Source organism: Nothobranchius furzeri, chromosome 5 (assembly GCF_043380555.1).
Source record: "Nothobranchius furzeri strain GRZ-AD chromosome 5, NfurGRZ-RIMD1, whole genome shotgun sequence".
NCBI classification, from domain to species: Eukaryota; Metazoa; Chordata; class Actinopteri; order Cyprinodontiformes; family Nothobranchiidae; genus Nothobranchius; species Nothobranchius furzeri.
In genome coordinates, this window is record NC_091745.1 from 17,764,907 (window position 1) to 17,782,607 (window position 17,701).

Below are 17,701 nucleotides of genomic sequence, written 5' to 3' on the forward strand. Positions count from 1 at the left end.
GAATTGGAGGTTGTTTAAGAATGACTGGAGTCACGGGTATAGCATGAAACGGTTTATATACTAAATTTTAATAATAATGGGAAATATAACACATAAAGATAACACACAAAAACAGATGAAAACAATCGACAATAGTAAAATGCTCGGTATGAGATTTGATCATATGAGTCACAAGTCAGCCGGCGTCAAGTCAAATCCCCACGCTTGGGGTGAAAGTCAGAGTCCGGTGGTGCGATTTTTTCCTACCGCACCGTTGAGATTGTTCACAGAAGAGAGCAGTCTGCTCTTCAGTTACTTGAGATGTCCTGGTTCGTTCAGTGGTTAAGGCTCGCCATCTCCCTCGTCAGGAAGAAATCCAGTTCTCGTTCCAAGTGAGTGATCATAGGAGTCGGGATCAAACCCAAGGAAAAAAAAAACCCAGCCTGTAAACAACAGGACTGTTAGCGAGTTGGCATCGACCCTTCTCGTCACATCACAGCATAAAGTCTTACAGACTTAAACAAATGCTTCACTCTATTGGCATAGCCAATCATGTTTGGGTTCACAGTTCAACTAACATAACATCAATTTGATTGTCTATTAAAATAATTCTCAGTAGCTCTGGAAATATAATTACATATGACAACAATTGTTCAGCTCAATAGGCTCAGTTAGATTCTATTACTCTACACTATTCAACAAGAAATACATTCATGACAACAAGGATACATTTAGTTGTGTTTCTATACAGCATTGTGACACCTTGTATATCTGTAACACAATAAATAAATAAATAAATAAATAAATAAATAAATAAATAAATAAATGAATAAAATGTTCTATAACAAAATTCAACAAAATATAAATTCTGGTCCTTTGGTCCACCTTTGTAAAATAATTCCTCCCTAATCAGTTAGCTTTTATTTATTTTTATTTATCTATTTTTTTTTATTATTAAATGTTTGGTTAAGGGACGCATTGCTAATTCTATGGCGTTAGCTATAACGCCCCTGAGGACCTTGTACATCTAGGCCGTACCACCATTAACTGGCGGTTTGAGCCGTTAACTCCTGGGAATCCTATATGCCGTACCGCCGTTAACTGGCGGTTTGAGCCGTTAACTCCTATATGCCCTACCACCGTTAACTGGTAGTTTGAGATGTTAACTCCTGGGATCTAACGTCTAGCAGCCCACTGCTGTCACCTCGGTTGCTGTAATTAGCTTTTTGAATTTAATAATTTACTGAATTTAATCTCATTCACTCACCAACGCGCTCCAACGGTTCCCTCCTACAGAGGATTGGTTCACTCTGTCGTCTCCACACAAATCTATAAGAATGGAATTAATTTGATAAGCTATTTAAGTTTCCTTTTTTTTTAAGTTGCATCGTTAGCTTTTTCTCTTCTTTTTTCTTTACTCACCGCGTTGGTTCCAAGTTCCTAGCTCTTATTAGAAGGAGTCAAGTCCGCCTCTCCCTCTATCTATGCGGCACCCAAATCAGGGTTCTTCACGGCCTCGACCGTTGTTTTTTTCTCTCTCTCTCTCTCTCTCTAACCGCTCAGTCTTTGCTTTCTGTATCTGCGTGCTGCACAGCCGTTTGTCTCTCCTCTCGCTCAGCTGCGTCGCACGGTTTTATTTCGCGGAGGCGGGACTTATTTCTCTCAGCCAATGAAATTTCAGATTCCCACCTGGACCAATAGTATACAGCTTTCCTCTTCTGTTTCTGTTAGGGATGTTCAAGATTCTTGTTTTAACCGATGTTTAATATTAAACTCGTTATTTTAGTTATTCACCCTTCCAATAATTCATTATGAAATTATCTATTAGTTAATTAGATATCTATTAATTAGTATTGTTAATTTCCTTAATTTCGTCTCTCGTCTCGTCTCGTCTTCCTCCGCTTATCCGGGTCCGGGTCGCGGGGGCAGCATCCCAACTAGGGAGCTCCAGGCCGTCCTCTCCCCGGCCTTGTCCACCAGCTCCTCCGGCAGGACCCCAAGGCGTTCCCGGACCAGATTGGAGATGTAACCTCTCCAACGTGTCCTGGGTCGACCCGGGGGCCTTCTGCCGGCAGGACATGCCCGAAACACCTCCCCGGGGAGGCGTCCAGGAGGCATCCTGACCAGATGCCCAAACCACCTCAACTGGCTCCTTTCGATCCGGAGGAGCAGCGGTTCTACTCCGAGTCCCTCCCGAATGTCCGAGCTCCTCACCCTATCTCTAAGGCTGAGCCCGGCCACCCTACGGAGGAAACTCATTTCGGCCGCTTGTATCCGCGATCTCGTTCTTTCGGTCATTACCCAAAGCTCATGACCATAGGTGAGGATTGGGACGTAGATCGACCGGTAAATCGAGAGCCTGGCTTTCTGGCTCAGCTCCCTCTTCCCCACGACAGATCGGCTCAGCGTCCGCATCACTGCAGACGCCGAACCAATCCGCCTGTCGATCTCCCGATCCCTCCTACCCTCACTCGTGAACAAGACCCCGAGATACTTAAACTCCTCCACTTGAGGTAGGACCTCTCCCCCGACCCGGAGGTGGCAAGCCACCCTTTTCCGGTCGAGAACCATGGTCTCAGATTTGGAGGTGCTGATCCTCATCCCAGCCGCTTCACATTCGGCCGCGAACCTACCCAGCAAGAGCTGAAGGTCAGAGCTGGATGAAGCTAGGAGGACCACATCATCCGCAAAAAGCAGAGACGAGATTCTCCTGCCACCAAACTCGACACACTCCACACCACGGCTGCGTCTAGAAATTCTGTCCATAAAAGTGATGAACAGAACCGGTGACAAAGGGCAGCCCTGGCGGAGTCCAACCCTCACTGGGAACAGGTCCGACTTACTACCGGCTATGCGGACCAAACTCACGCTCCTCTGGTAAAGGGACTGAATGGCCCTTAACAGAAAGCCACCCACCCCATACTCCTGGAGCGTCCCCCATAGGGTGCCCCTGGGGACACGGTCATAAGCCTTCTCCAAATCCACAAAACACATGTGGATTGGTTGGGCAAACTCCCATGCCCCCTCCATCACCCTTGCAAGGGTATAGAGCTGGTCCACAGTTCCACGGCCAGGACGAAATTTCCTTAATTTATATTTTATATTTTATCTAAATTGAGGATGGATCATATTAGTAAGCCAATTAGTTAATACCTCATTAAGGTTCTAGCTTCTGGGTTACATCCTCCCCCATTAAATATCATGCACGTCCCTGTGCATTGTTTCTACGGGGTACACAACTTCTTGAGTAAGAGAGTCAATAAAAGCTTTATTAAGTCCTTGGAAAAGGGACCTAACTACGGTCACTAGTGGATTGCCCAATTGAGAGTAAGTTAGTCTTTGAGGAGGCTGACTACTTCGTTCAGATCTCCTGACATACATCTCTGGTTGCACAGTATCATGCTCATCCGTTTCGGTTTGATTCTCAACTGAGACAGGACGAAGTGAGCTCTCTGTTTCCGACAGAGCTGATGAGCTATTCTCTAAGACTTTGGTCTTTTCAGATGTATGTGTCTGATCGTGTATGATGGGTTCAAAACTTACATCACGTTGCTGCGACTTTAGGACACCATCCAATTGAGGTAGGTTTGTGTTAGTTTCATCCCCCGTTTCTACGTCAGGTAAGTATACTTCGTTTTTTTTTCGTTTTTTCAGGTAAGTATGTTGCTGCTTCTTTCACTCTTTCAGGTAAGAATGTCGCAGTTTCACTCATTCTGTCAGGTAAGAATGTTTCGGTGTTGATGCCTTTGTCAAGTAAGGACAATTCAGCATTTTCATTACCAGCTAAGGTTGGTTCCTTGCGATCCCCTGTGTGTAAGGATAGTGTGTTTTGTTGTTGAATATTATTTACCGGTCCTGAATCTGCTATGAGTTCCCTATTTGGCAAGGTGACCGCTATTTGATAGGATGGTCGGTTTAGCACTTGTGGAAGATCAGAGTAATAAAACTCATCTACCTCTTCGTCAAGTGGCTCATCTGGGTCAGGTTCTAAGGCTGAACTCTGTCTTGTATGAGGTCTGCTAGGTTTCGTAACGCGTTCTGTTTCATTTTCTAATGAAGAGAGAAAACCACAAGGCAGTAAAAGATCTCTGTGGAGTGTTCTGTTGGGTCCTTCTCCGTTCTCTGGTTTTACAGTGTATACTGGCAAGTTTTCCATCTGTTTGAGAACTATATACACTGTTTGCTCCCATTTGTCTGCTAATTTATGCTTTTCTCTTAAGCGAAGATTTCGGACTAAAACACGATCTCCCACACCTAGTGTGGACTCACGAATGTTTCTGTCGAACCGTTCTTTGTTCTTCCTCGCTGTTTTTTGAGAGTTTTTTATGACAATGTCATAACTCTGTTCCAGATGACTCTTCAGTTCTTTAACATACTGAGAATGAGTTATAGAGGGCTTGTTCAAATGCGGTAACCCAAAGGCAATATCTATAGGCAACCGAGGCTGCCTACCGAACATTAGCTCGTAGGGAGAGTATCCCGTCACGTCATTTTTTGTACAATTGTACGAGTGAGTAAGTGGTTTTACAAAATCGCGCCAGTGATGTTTCTCAGTGGCTTGTAAAGTTCCCAACATGCTGAGTAATGTACGATTGTACCGTTCAACGGGGTTGCCACGAGGGTGATAAGGGCTCGTTCTGACTTTACGGATACCAAGTAAAGAACAAAGTTCCTTGATTGTACGTGATTCGAAATCCCGTCCCTGATCACTATGAAGACGCTCAGGAAACCCGTAGTGGACTAAAAAATGTTCCCACAGGTTCTTCGCGACGGTGGTGGCTTTCTGATCTTTGGTTGGGATGGACACTGCATACTTTGTAAAATGGTCTGTAATCACTAAGACATCTTTAGTGTTCTTACTGTCTGGTTCTATGGAGAGAAAATCCATGCAAACTAACTCCATAGGTCTGGTGGTGGTAATACTCACCATTGGAGCAGCTTTGTCAGGGAGGGCCTTCCGACGGATACATCTTTCGCAAGTTTTAACTTTGATTTCGATATCACTAGCCATTCTTGGCCAGTAAAAACGGGACCGAATGAGATCTGTCGTACGTTCAACCCCAAGATGCCCCATATCATCATGTAGGCTTTGCATGACTGTTGAACGTAATGAATCAGGCAAGACTAACTGCAATGATGTCTCTGGTCCTAATTGGCGTCTCCGGTACAGTAAATCATTTTGAAACTCAAACCGTTTCCACTCTCTCAAAAGGTTAAGAACCACCGGGGGTTCTGCAATAGTATCAGTTGGCGGTTTATTGTCAGTCATAAGCAGCTGAATGACTCGGCCAATGGTTGGATCTTTCCTCTGCAAGGAGACAAGGTCAGCATGGTTATACTTGGGCACAGCAAAGAAACTGTCACTATTGTCTTCCAACTGGAATAGGTCTGGAATGGCCGCTGCAGACATGGCAAGTGACTGAACTAAACCACAAGGAGAATCAGTCTCATCCAAGACCATGTGCTTTTGGCATGTTGCCTTCACTGCTTCGGCTTGAAGTTGAAGCTCGACTTCTTTGACAGAGGATAAAAGATGAGATCGGAACTCATCTAGTCGTTGGCATTCCTCAGTGAATTTTGAGTTGTCTTCAGGTTTATCATGCAGCCTCCTAGACAGGCCATCCGCGTCAACGTTCTGTGTACCTGCACGGTATCTGATGTCAAAATTATAGGTGGACAACGCAGCTAGCCAACGATAGCTCGTTGCATCGAGTTTTGCCGTTGTTAAGAGGTAAGTTAACGGATTATTATCAGTAATGACAATGAATGTGTTCCCATACAAATAGTCATGAAACTTATCTGTTATGGCCCACTTTAAGGCTAGAAACTCCAACTTGTGCGCAGGGTACCTAGTTTCACTAGAGCTTAAACCGCGACTTGCATAAGCGATTACCTGTGTGACACCGTTTTGCACTTGGTATAGCGCTGCACCGAGTCCGGTCGTACTAGCATCTGTGTGTACTAGATATGGGAGTTTTGCGTCAGCGTAGCCAAGAACTGGCGAAGTGGTAAGTTTTTCAATAATAGTTTGAAAGGACTTCTCACAGTCTTGGCTCCAACGATTCCCAAAGGGTTCTTTGGGGTTCAAGTACTTTGATCTACATGGTGGTGTTTTAAAGTTTTTCCGTTTGGGTGGATAACCAGCCGTGAGAGATGTTAGTGGCTTGACAATATTTGAGTAATCTTTAACGAAGCGTCGGTAATAACCGGTAAATCCTAAGAAAGATTGGAGTTCCTTCAAAGTCTGAGGCTTCGGCCATGTTTTGAGTGCTTCCACCTTATCTGGATCGGTTTTTATGCCATCTCGAGATACTATATGTCCAAGATAACGCACAGATGTCTGGAAAAAACGACACTTATCTGGTGATAGCTTGAGTCCGTATTCTCTAAGCCGTTCAAGAACGTGAGAAAGTCTGGTTTCGTGTTCTTCCAAGGAGTTGGAAAAGACGATCAAGTCGTCTAGGAAAACTAACACTTCCTTCAGATTAATGTCCTTCATACACTTTTCCATAACCCGTTGGAAAGTGCTTGGAGCATTTGTTATTCCTTGTGGCATACGGTTAAATTCATAAAACCCAAACGGGCAAACAAAAGCAGTTTTAGGTTTATCCTTTTCACACATCTCTATTTGATAGTAACCTGACTTGAGGTCCATCACAGAAAACCACTGTGATCCAGCGAGAGCAGAAAAGGACTCCTCCAAGTTAGGCAGGGCATATGCGTCGCGAATGGTTTGCAGATTAAGCTTTCTATAGTCTATACATAGACGTACCTCACCATTCTTTTTCCGAACTACCACTATTGGTGAGGCAAATGGAGACTCCGACTCTCTTATTATACCGGTTTCCAAGAGGGCTTCCAAATGTTTTCTCACGGCTTCATAATCATGTGGATGGATCGGCCGAGATTTCTGTTTGAATGGGGTCTCGTCTTTTAAGTTGATGTGATGTCTTATCTGTTGTGTATGACCAAAATCAAGATCGTGGTGCGAAAACACATCGGAGTAAGTGTTAAGTTTGTTGGTGATCCTCCCTTTCCATTCTTCGGACAAGGGCGAAGTACCGAAGTCAAAACTGAGAGGAGGGTTTGAAGGTGAAGTCTGTTGCTGCGAACTACACGCCGCAAGTACTTTCTGATCACTTTTGTCAGGTTCTGGATATGGCATAACACGATCGGCTTTAACTAACTCAGCGATCACACAGTTAGTGGGTAATGTGATGTCATGGTTAGTTTCGTTTCTTAGTACAACAGGTACTTTGTATGGACCATGTGAAGGTAAGGAAATGAGGCAACAGTCTACAATTATACCCCCTGGTAGAGAACCATTGGTGGGTTGTTCAATGAGTGCATAAGGCTCATGCTTGTTTTGGCTGGGTTGCATAAACCCTTCTAGTAACAGTTTTTTATTTGCAGGGAGAACTTCTTGGGTTCTCCCTCGAAGCTTCACCACACCAACTCGTCCATCTTTGCTTTGTTTTTTTCTGACTGCTAAGGCTTTTAGCACGTGTTGGTACCCATAAGAGAGTGCCTTGGAATCAGGTAAGTTATTGGCAGACAATTGCTCATACAAAGGATCGAGTGTGTTTGTGCCAATGAGTAGTGGTGTATCAGAGTTTGAGCTTATATCCGGAACCACTAACGCAAGGGTAGGTAACTCAAGTCCAGACTGATCGAGCTCTTTTGGAAATGTGACACTTATCTCTATGTATCCTAAATAAGGAACTGCTTGACCGTTTGCGCCCTCGACTTCTAACAGATTACTGATGGGTTTAATTGAGAGGTCAGGTAAGTGTTCTTGGTAAAAAGAATTGGCAATGGTGGTTACCTGGGACCCTGAATCCAGTAAACAATTACATTCAACACTGTTAACTGAGACTGTAGCTGTGCATCGCCCACCCACTAATCTTTTGGGAAGTTTTGGCACTGAATGAGCATGAACTGGCTTGCAAAAAAGTCTCTCTGTCCTTTCCTTAGAGGGACTTGGTTCTACTTTAGCACCTATCTGTCCCACGATAGGAGCTTCTACCGGTTTAAAGGAGGAGACTGAGCAATTGGCTTTGACATCTCCCACTCGCGCTGCTTCTGTCTAAGAGCAAGTCTTTTAGTTGCAACTAGTGCTGGATTTGGCTCGTTGCTACAGCTAGAAGCTATGTGCCCATCTTCTCCGCACTTAAAACAGTATCCAGGCTTTGGTCTGGGCACCACTGCTGTTATCTGCTGAATCTGTTTGGGCTCATCTGGAATTTTAGTCCCCACACGGGGTTTTGACTCTTTTTGAGTTTTCCTTGCCTTTTTATCTGTGTTGTTAACCTTAAGCTGTGCAATTTGGCTCCTGAGCTCAGCGATTTGTTTGCGTAAGTCATCACAGTTATCATCTATTTCCAGTTCACAAGTGTTTTTACTCTGAGAGCATGTTGTTTGCACATTTGAATACACTCTAGTTCGTTGTGCCCCTAAGTGTTGTTTCATGCGTGCTGCTTTAGTAGCCTGTTTGTCTTCTTCAGTGCGCAGTTTGAGGAGAAGTGCTGTAAAATGAGGCGGGTTGTCTTTCTTTTGTTCGAGTTGCAGGTTTGAAATCAGCGAGCTGTCCCAACAGCCTCTGCAAAACTGCTTGAGCAGCTGCTGGTCGGCGTCACTGGAGGAAATTCCATTCCTCTGAATAACTAGGTTTAACAAGGTGTATAACCTCTGAAAGTAATCGGAAGGTTTTTCACCACTGTCCTGGTTTGTGTTTAAGAAGCGAGCAAAGAGCTCGTCGCCGTCTTCGACAGCTGCGTAAGCTGAATCGAGATGTTCAAGGTACGTTTCCGGGTCGGATTTTGGACTAAGAGCTTTAACGATGCTCGCTGCTGGGGCTGACAGACTCTCCACGATTCTTCGTACAATTTGGGACTTGGTGAGTGAAGGATCATTTATGCATAACACTACACTACTACGCCAAGTATCATAGTCAGTTTCAAAAGAAGGGTGTGGAACTCGCCCTGAGAACGGTTTTAGTCTGTATTGTGAAGTAGGCGGAGGGATAACCTCACTGCTTTTAACAATGTGTTCCACAATAACTCGCTGAACCTCAGGTGTGTTTAAAAGATTTGGTGGAATGCAAGGGTTTTTTTTTCCAGTCTCTGTAGGTGGACAATTGTCCTTTGAGTTGTTCATATAGTTAACTTCTGGTGTTAAAGGCAGGGAATATGTAACTTGGTCACTATGGAGCATTGGCTCTAGTTCAGTGACTGGTTCAGATGCATGGGTATCCCTTCCTAAAGATTCCCCAATTTTTGCCAGTTCCTCCATTAGAAGGTCTTTAAATGATTGATTGCTACGCGCAGCTATGTCCCTGAGCTCTGACAGATAGGCATCAGTGGCAGATGTGCTAGTTTCTAGACTGTACGCGCTGGCTAGGTCTTGAATATGAAAGAAAACATCTGGGTTCCTAGTACAAGGTTTGTCATAGGGTAAACATTGTTTCTTTAATTCCTTAACAGTGGCTTCATGTTGAAACTCCACAATAATCTGATCACAGTTTGGTAACTTAAGGCGCCTGTTAACTGGTCCGAATCCTTCCATAAACCCAAAGACTTCGTTATCAAGGTCTGTATCAGTTAACCCACTGATTAAAACAGCATTTGAAACTTTGACCTTTTCTGTTTTCACAACTTCCATTTTAAAACACTCAAAAGTACCAATAATGCCAAAATGGCAAACCACTGTGACCTCCAGGCACTCTTATGATGTCAGTCAATGGTTAGCTAAGGTAACAACTCTACAATTCTCCTGACTGGCTCGCCAAGTTTTATGTAACCGGATTACAGGATACAATAAGATAATTAAAAGAAAAAATAAACAAATGGGCCAATAATTAGGTTCGGGGAGAATTGGAGGTTGTTTAAGAATGACTGGAGTCACGGGTATAGCATGAAACGGTTTATATACTAAATTTTAATAATAATGGGAAATATAACACATAAAGATAACACACAAAAACAGATGAAAACAATCGACAATAGTAAAATGCTCGGTATGAGATTTGATCATATGAGTCACAAGTCAGCCGGCGTCAAGTCAAATCCCCACGCTTGGGGTGAAAGTCAGAGTCCGGTGGTGCGATTTTTTCCTACCGCACCGTTGAGATTGTTCACAGAAGAGAGCAGTCTGCTCTTCAGTTACTTGAGATGTCCTGGTTCGTTCAGTGGTTAAGGCTCGCCATCTCCCTCGTCAGGAAGAAATCCAGTTCTCGTTCCAAGTGAGTGATCATAGGAGTCGGGATCAAACCCAAGGAAAAAAAAAAACCCAGCCTGTAAACAACAGGACTGTTAGCGAGTTGGCATCGACCCTTCTCGTCACATCACAGCATAAAGTCTTACAGACTTAAACAAATGCTTCACTCTATTGGCATAGCCAATCATGTTTGGGTTCACAGTTCAACTAACATAACATCAATTTGATTGTCTATTAAAATAATTCTCAGTAGCTCTGGAAATATAATTACATATGACAACAATTGTTCAGCTCAATAGGCTCAGTTAGATTCTATTACTCTACACTATTCAACAAGAAATACATTCATGACAACAAGGATACATTTAGTTGTGTTTCTATACAGCATTGTGACACCTTGTATATCTGTAACACAATAAATAAATAAATAAATAAATAAATAAATGAATAAAATGTTCTATAACAAAATTCAACAAAATATAAATTCTGGTCCTTTGGTCCACCTTTGTAAAATAATTCCTCCCTAATCAGTTAGCTTTTATTTATTTTTATTTATCTATTTTTTTTTATTATTAAATGTTTGGTTAAGGGACGCATTGCTAATTCTATGGCGTTAGCTATAACGCGCCCTGAGGACCTTGTACATCTAGGCCGTACCACCATTAACTGGCGGTTTGAGCCGTTAACTCCTGGGAATCCTATATGCCGTACCGCCGTTAACTGGCGGTTTGAGCCGTTAACTCCTATATGCCCTACCACCGTTAACTGGTAGTTTGAGATGTTAACTCCTGGGATCTAACGTCTAGCAGCCCACTGCTGTCACCTCGGTTGCTGTAATTAGCTTTTTGAATTTAATAATTTACTGAATTTAATCTCATTCACTCACCAACGCGCTCCAACGGTTCCCTCCTACAGAGGATTGGTTCACTCTGTCGTCTCCACACAAATCTATAAGAATGGAATTAATTTGATAAGCTATTTAAGTTTCCTTTTTTTTTTTAAGTTGCATCGTTAGCTTTTTCTCTTCTTTTTTCTTTACTCACCGCGTTGGTTCCAAGTTCCTAGCTCTTATTAGAAGGAGTCAAGTCCGCCTCTCCCTCTATCTATGCGGCACCCAAATCAGGGTTCTTCACGGCCTCGACCGTTGTTTTTTTCTCTCTCTCTCTCTCTCTCTCTCTAACCGCTCAGTCTTTGCTTTCTGTATCTGCGTGCTGCACAGCCGTTTGTCTCTCCTCTCGCTCAGCTGCGTCGCACGGTTTTATTTCGCGGAGGCGGGACTTATTTCTCTCAGCCAATGAAATTTCAGATTCCCACCTGGACCAATAGTATACAGCTTTCCTCTTCTGTTTCTGTTAGGGATGTTCAAGATTCTTGTTTTAACCGATGTTTAATATTAAACTCGTTATTTTAGTTATTCACCCTTCCAATAATTCATTATGAAATTATCTATTAGTTAATTAGATATCTATTAATTAGTATTGTTAATTTCCTTAATTTATATTTTATATTTTATCTAAATTGAGGATGGATCATATTAGTAAGCCAATTAGTTAATACCTCATTAAGGTTCTAGCTTCTGGGTTACAATAACATAATAGACCAGCTCAGTGGCCTAGTGGTAGAGTGTCCGCCCTGAAACTGGGAGATTAGGGTTCGATTACTGGTCGGGTCAGACCAAAGACTTTGAAAAAATGGGACCCAATGCCTCCCTGCTTGACACTCAGCATTAAGGGGTTGGATTGTGGGGTTAAACCACCAAATGGTTCCTGAGCGCGGCTTGTCTGCAGCTCACCGCTCCCCCAGGGGATGGGTCAAATGCGGAGAACAAATTTCGCACACACATCAGTGTGTCACCGCGTGTCTTCATGTGCTCCCACGCCACACCTCCAGTTTCTCACACTGATTAATAATAGTTCATCTACCTGAGCTTCATGTTACATCATGCTACTGTACACACTCCCCTATGGCACCGCTGGACAGGGCTAAATAATTATGCAGCAGTTTGTGGAAGTTCTCTACAACATAAATGTTTAGATGTTTGCACTGTATAACTCAGAGTATTGGTTGGCTATGTATTGGGTAGCCTTAAAAAATGAAACTTCAGCATATTGCCTTCAGTCATAAACTATGAGCGAATGTATTGGCTCTTTGTTGTGATTATCCTGTTTCCTTCTTTTTCATTTATTTTTCTTTTCTTCTCATTGTGCCCTGTGAGATTTTGTGGCCAAATAAATAAATAAACAAAATCAACATTATTCATCCATCCATTTCCGGCCACTTATCTGGGGTTAGCCGCGGGGGCAGTAGCCTAAGTAGGGAGGCCCAAACTTCCCTCTCCAAATCCAATTGGGCCAGCTCTTCAAGGGGAATCCTTGAGCTGTGTCTCAATTCAGGGTCTGCATCCTACGTCGGCCAGATTCGTCGGCCGGTTATGTCACAGCGCCGCGACTAGGCCTGTCCCAATTCGAAGACTCCTTCAAATGCGGTCGATGAATCCGGCCTTCTTTTCGCCTGAATGAAGGATGGGTCGGGTGTATCCTTCAATAGGTAGCATTTCCCAAGATGCCTTGCGGGCCGGCCGGCAGAAAAACTTAAAAACAATGGCGGACAGTGAAGCGGGAGCTGTCGGAGAGGATTGCGCATATAAATGTCAGTATAAACCTGAAAACTGTCAGTTTAAGGACTTTTTGTGATACATTAACGTTATTTTAGTTAGAAATGTTACAGTAAAAGTGCTCGTATTGCGGTCTCGGCTCGTATGTTCGGCCGCTCTGTGTCGTACTTCTCCCGCTACGTTTTCTCCCTGATTTTAATAGAAGTTTGTATTTTAGGAACAAAAGAGAAAACCAGGGAATTTATTAAGCTTAGGGCGGAGATGGACCACATGATCACTGGAGCAAAGTATTCGGCGGCTGTGGCATGGAGGTACAATAACATCTCATATTTTAAAAACTCGTTTGAGTTTATTTTTTTCTGCGAAAACATGAAAGGCATAACCCGCGGTCCTCTTTTCTCTTCCTGTTTCTTTTCTTACATGTTTGTTAAGACTATTCTGGAGAAAATGGGCATCCAGGGGAAGGTGACAGCGATGACCAGCTTCTGGAGCTGATCAAGGAGGACATGAGGCTGCAGAGGGAGGCAGAGCAGCAGAGGGCCCAGGAGAGAAGGGAGAACTTTGACAGCCTTTTACTTTGCTAGAAAAAAAAATGGTTAATAAAGATTAAACATGTACACATAAAAGAAATATCTAAATAAAATCAGTTCTGCATTAAACTCTTGAATTTTATTTTGGTTTACAAATGAGAATTGTTTACTAGAGGGTATCCGCTGGGTCTTAAAGTCTTAAAAGGTGATAAATCGGTTTTGGTCAAATTAAGACCCTTAGAAAGTATTAAAAACTATTATCACATCTTTGCTCAGGCTCAGCTTGTCGAAAGTACTTTCTCCGAATTAGCTCTCCAACAGTCAAGGAAATGATTAAAGATCTAAATAAAACTTCGAGCTCCATTTTTTAAAGTTCCTTCTCCCTTCTGCTCAGCGGTTCCACGGTTGCTAGGCGACGGAACGTTCGCGAGGGAGTGGCGGGAATTCATGAAGGCTAGGCCTGTCCAAATTCACAGCCGTTAACATCCGGTCTACCCGGCCGACGGAGGACCCAGCCCACGTCGGCGGGGTGGGCTGGGTCCTTCGAAGGATGCAGACCCTGAATTGAGACACAGCCTGTCTCTCCAGCGTGTCCTGGGTCTTCCTTTAGATCTTCTCCCAGTTGGACGTGCCCGGAAAACCTCACCAGGGAGGTGTCCAGGAGGCATCCTAACTAGAGCCCAAACAATCTCAACTGGCTCCTTTTGATGTGGAGGAGCAGCAGGTCTACACTGGGCCCCTCCTGGATGACCGAGCTTCTAACCCTCTCTAAGGCTGAGCCCAGTCACCCTGTGGAGAAAACTCAATTTGGCCGCTTGTTTCCACAATCTCATTCTTTTGGTCACTACCCAAAGCTCGTGACCATGAGAGTTAGAATGTAGATCAACCAGTAAATTGAGAGCTTTGCCTTCCGGCTCAGCTGTCCACCACAACAGATGGGTACAATGCCAGCACCACTGCAGACGCAGCACCATTCTGCCTGTCTATCTTGCGCTCCATCTTTCCCTCACTCGTGAGCAAGACCTCGAGATACTTAAACTCCTCCACCTGGGGATCATTGACCCAGAGCAGGCCATGGCCTCGGATTTAGAGGAGCTGATTCTCATTCCAGTTGCTTAAAACTCTGCTGCGAACCGCTCCACTGAAAGCCAGAGATCACGTTTAGATGAAGCCAACAGGACCACATCATCTGCAGTCCTTGCACCTCAGTCCGTTGGCCACCAAAACCGATCCCCTCAACACCTTCGCTGCGGCTAGAAATCCTGTTCATAAAAGTTATGAACAGAATCGGTGACAAAGTGCGGCCTTGGCAGAGTCCACCTCTCACCGAAAACGAGCCCAACTTGCTGCCAGCTAAATAGTTAACTGCCAGCAATGCAGACCAAGCTCTGACACTGGTCATATAGGTACCTAACAGCCTGTGGGGCCTGGTTCCCCATACTCCCGAAGTACTCTACAAATGGCCTCCCAAGGGACGACTTCTCCAAATCCACGAACTCCCACCCACCCTCCAGGACCCCCTAAGGCAGGGGTGCCCAACCTTTTTGGAATCAAGAGCTACGTTTTCTCTCAAGTCTGCTGAGAGCTACCATTTGGCACAAAGATGTGAAAATTAAAAATGACACTCTATTGGTCTATTTTATATGCAAACATACATCAGTTATAGCTGACATTTTACAGATAAATAAAACTTAAGACAGGTCCTACCTTAGTGGGACTTCTGACACTGGGAGGTTGTAGCTAGTTTCCCATAGTCAGGGCAGTAGAAGCTGGTTGCAAGCCTTAGGCAGGCCAAAAGGTGGCCATCAGTCATGGTAGATCTGTACTTTGATTTGATGATATTCATGTGGGAGAATGCAGATTTACAGAGATAGGTGGATCCAAAAGCGCTGTCAAGTTGAAAGCACATCTTCTGAGGTTGGGATATTTTTCCTCCAGCAGAAGGTTCCAGAAGTGTCGGCTCATACCAGATGTTGCACTGGATTTTATTACTATGTCATTTGTGAGTGTTAGAACCTCATTTTCCACAGCAGAGCTTTCCAGGTTGAAAAGGGTTGCTATTTTGGAGACCGTCTCATCAATATCAATATTTCCATTAAATGGAAAACACAAGAAGCTAGCAACAGGTTCGATAGATGAAAAATCAGTAAATCGCCTTTCGAACTCAGTCAAGATGTTCTGAACTTGCTGATGGTATTGTGCAGTGTCAAGTTGTTTGACATCCTTGCTCTGTCTTTGTAGCTCAGCTTGCATGTAAGGAAAGTTGCGTAGGTCACAGCGTTGGAGTCTGTTAGAGAGCAGTTGTAACTTGCTTTTAATTGTGTTCACAGAGCTGTTTATTACGTCTTCATCTTTACCTTGTAGTTCTGTGTTGAGCTCGTTGAGCAGACTTGTTAAATCTGTAAGAAATGACAGATCCAAAAGCCACTGATGATCTTCAAGTTTTGGAAATTCTGCATGCTTTGAAAGCTTCAGAAAATCCTTAATTTCAGGCAAGAGCTCAGTAAATCTTGCTAAAAATTTGCCTCTGCTTAACCACCTAACATTTGTGTGCAGGAGCAGATCTGTGTGTTCTGCACCTGCTTCCTCTAAGTAAGATCGGAACAATCTCCTCTGCAGACTTGGCCCGGACAGAGCAAACGATCTTCATTGCAACATCCATAACATCCTTCATGGTTAAAATCTCTGTTGCTGGTGAATGATACAATGATAGTTGAGGAAGTCTGGAAAAGAGTCACTTTGCCTGCACAGCGCTATGAAGCCTTTGGTGTGGCCCACCATTGCAGGGGCACCGTCAGTGGTGATGGAGATCAGTTTGAAAAGGGCTAGCCCGCTGCTCTTCACAAAATCCATAAAGCTGTTAAATATGTCCTCCTCTTGTTTTTCCTTTCAAAGGAAGGATTGTCAGCAGCTCTTCGCTTGCACTCGTGTCTCCAAAGACCATTCAGATGTAAACACACAACTGTTTGTCATGTCATTTGACTCATCAAACAAGAGAAAACCCGTCACATGTGTCAATAGCATTCTTCAAATGTTCCTCTATGTTTTCTGCCATTAGCTGACATTGCCGAGTTACAGTAGCCTGGCAAGCTAGACTAAATAAATGTATTATTTAAACTGCATTTAAACTATTGCACTTAAACTATTGCAAACTTTGCAAAGCAAGAATTTGGTCCAGTTCACTAGGCTAGAGTTAACAGTGTTGTGTGACAACTGCATGTCCTTAATTAGCTCAACCACTTCATTCTTGTTTAAGTTGTGGAAAAACGAGTCTGCTGCCTCCAAAAAGGCCTCTTTAAATACTTCACTGTCTTTGAAAGATTTCTTGTGTTTGGCAAGAACATGACTGACACGATAAGATGCAACGGTAGAAGCTTTAGATTTCAAAGTAGGCTTGGTGAAAAGGGATTGCTGAGCTATTAGCTGTTGTTTTAGCTCACTGACGTTTTTGGTGCCTTGTGGAGAATTGGGAGGGACATCCGTCTCGTACGGTTTGTGCAGAGTCTTGAAGTGTCGCTCCAAATTACCTTTCTTTGGTATAGCAATGCCGATTTTGCAGATCAAACATACTGGCTTTTCATTTGAATAAACAAAAAAAAAAAATCGTTCTCCCACTCCGAATGAAAATGAAATGTTTTCTTTTTTTTCCGCTGCCGCCATGTTACCGCTCTCTTCACTCACTCCTAATAAAACCGCTACGACACTTAAATTAGACACGCCCCAGTGCACGGACCGTGATGGACAGTAAAAATGTGACAGACTTGCTGATGAGTTCAAGGGCATCATGTAATTTTTTTTTATATTGGATAGGCAAATTACTGTAGGATCTATCGTTATTGTGTTTATTGTGTTTATTCGCTTAGCAGATGCTTTTATCCAAAGCGACTTACAATTTATAACCTAGAGGGCATGTTGTGATCTGTGGGGGAAAGCGGAGTACCCGGAGGAAACCCACGCATGCATGGGGAGAACACGCAACTCCACGCAGAAAGGCCGCAGCCGAGTTTTGACCCTGTGACCTTCGTGCTGTGAGGCAACAGTGCTAACCACTGCGCCACCATGCAGCCTACAAATATATTATATTTTGTCTATTTTTACCTTAGTTGTGGATATCGTGACGTTTGACTCATGAAAAAAAAAACACTATTCGCCCCGTTTTTGTTCTTTATAAACTGTCAGGAGAAACGGCACGACACGACAAAGGTAAAATAACGCCAATCAACACTCACTCACTCTCTCCCTCAGCTATACTCCACACACACACACACACACACACACACACACACACACACACACACACACACACACACACACACACACACACACACACACACACACACACACACACACACACACACACGTT

At 43.6% G+C, this 17,701-nt stretch overlaps 1 protein-coding gene and 1 long non-coding RNA gene across 2 annotated transcripts in view; both read left to right on the forward strand.

Moving 5' to 3' along the window:
* Positions 1-17,701, forward strand: part of rab40c (RAB40c, member RAS oncogene family) — a 60,269-nt gene that overhangs the window by 2,633 nt on the left and 39,935 nt on the right. The gene's annotated exons all lie outside the window — the stretch shown is intronic.
* On the forward strand, positions 13,026-13,423 carry LOC139069988 (uncharacterized). Its single transcript, XR_011520649.1, has 2 exons — positions 13,026-13,119; positions 13,241-13,423. It is a non-coding gene; the product is annotated as an uncharacterized lncRNA (long non-coding RNA).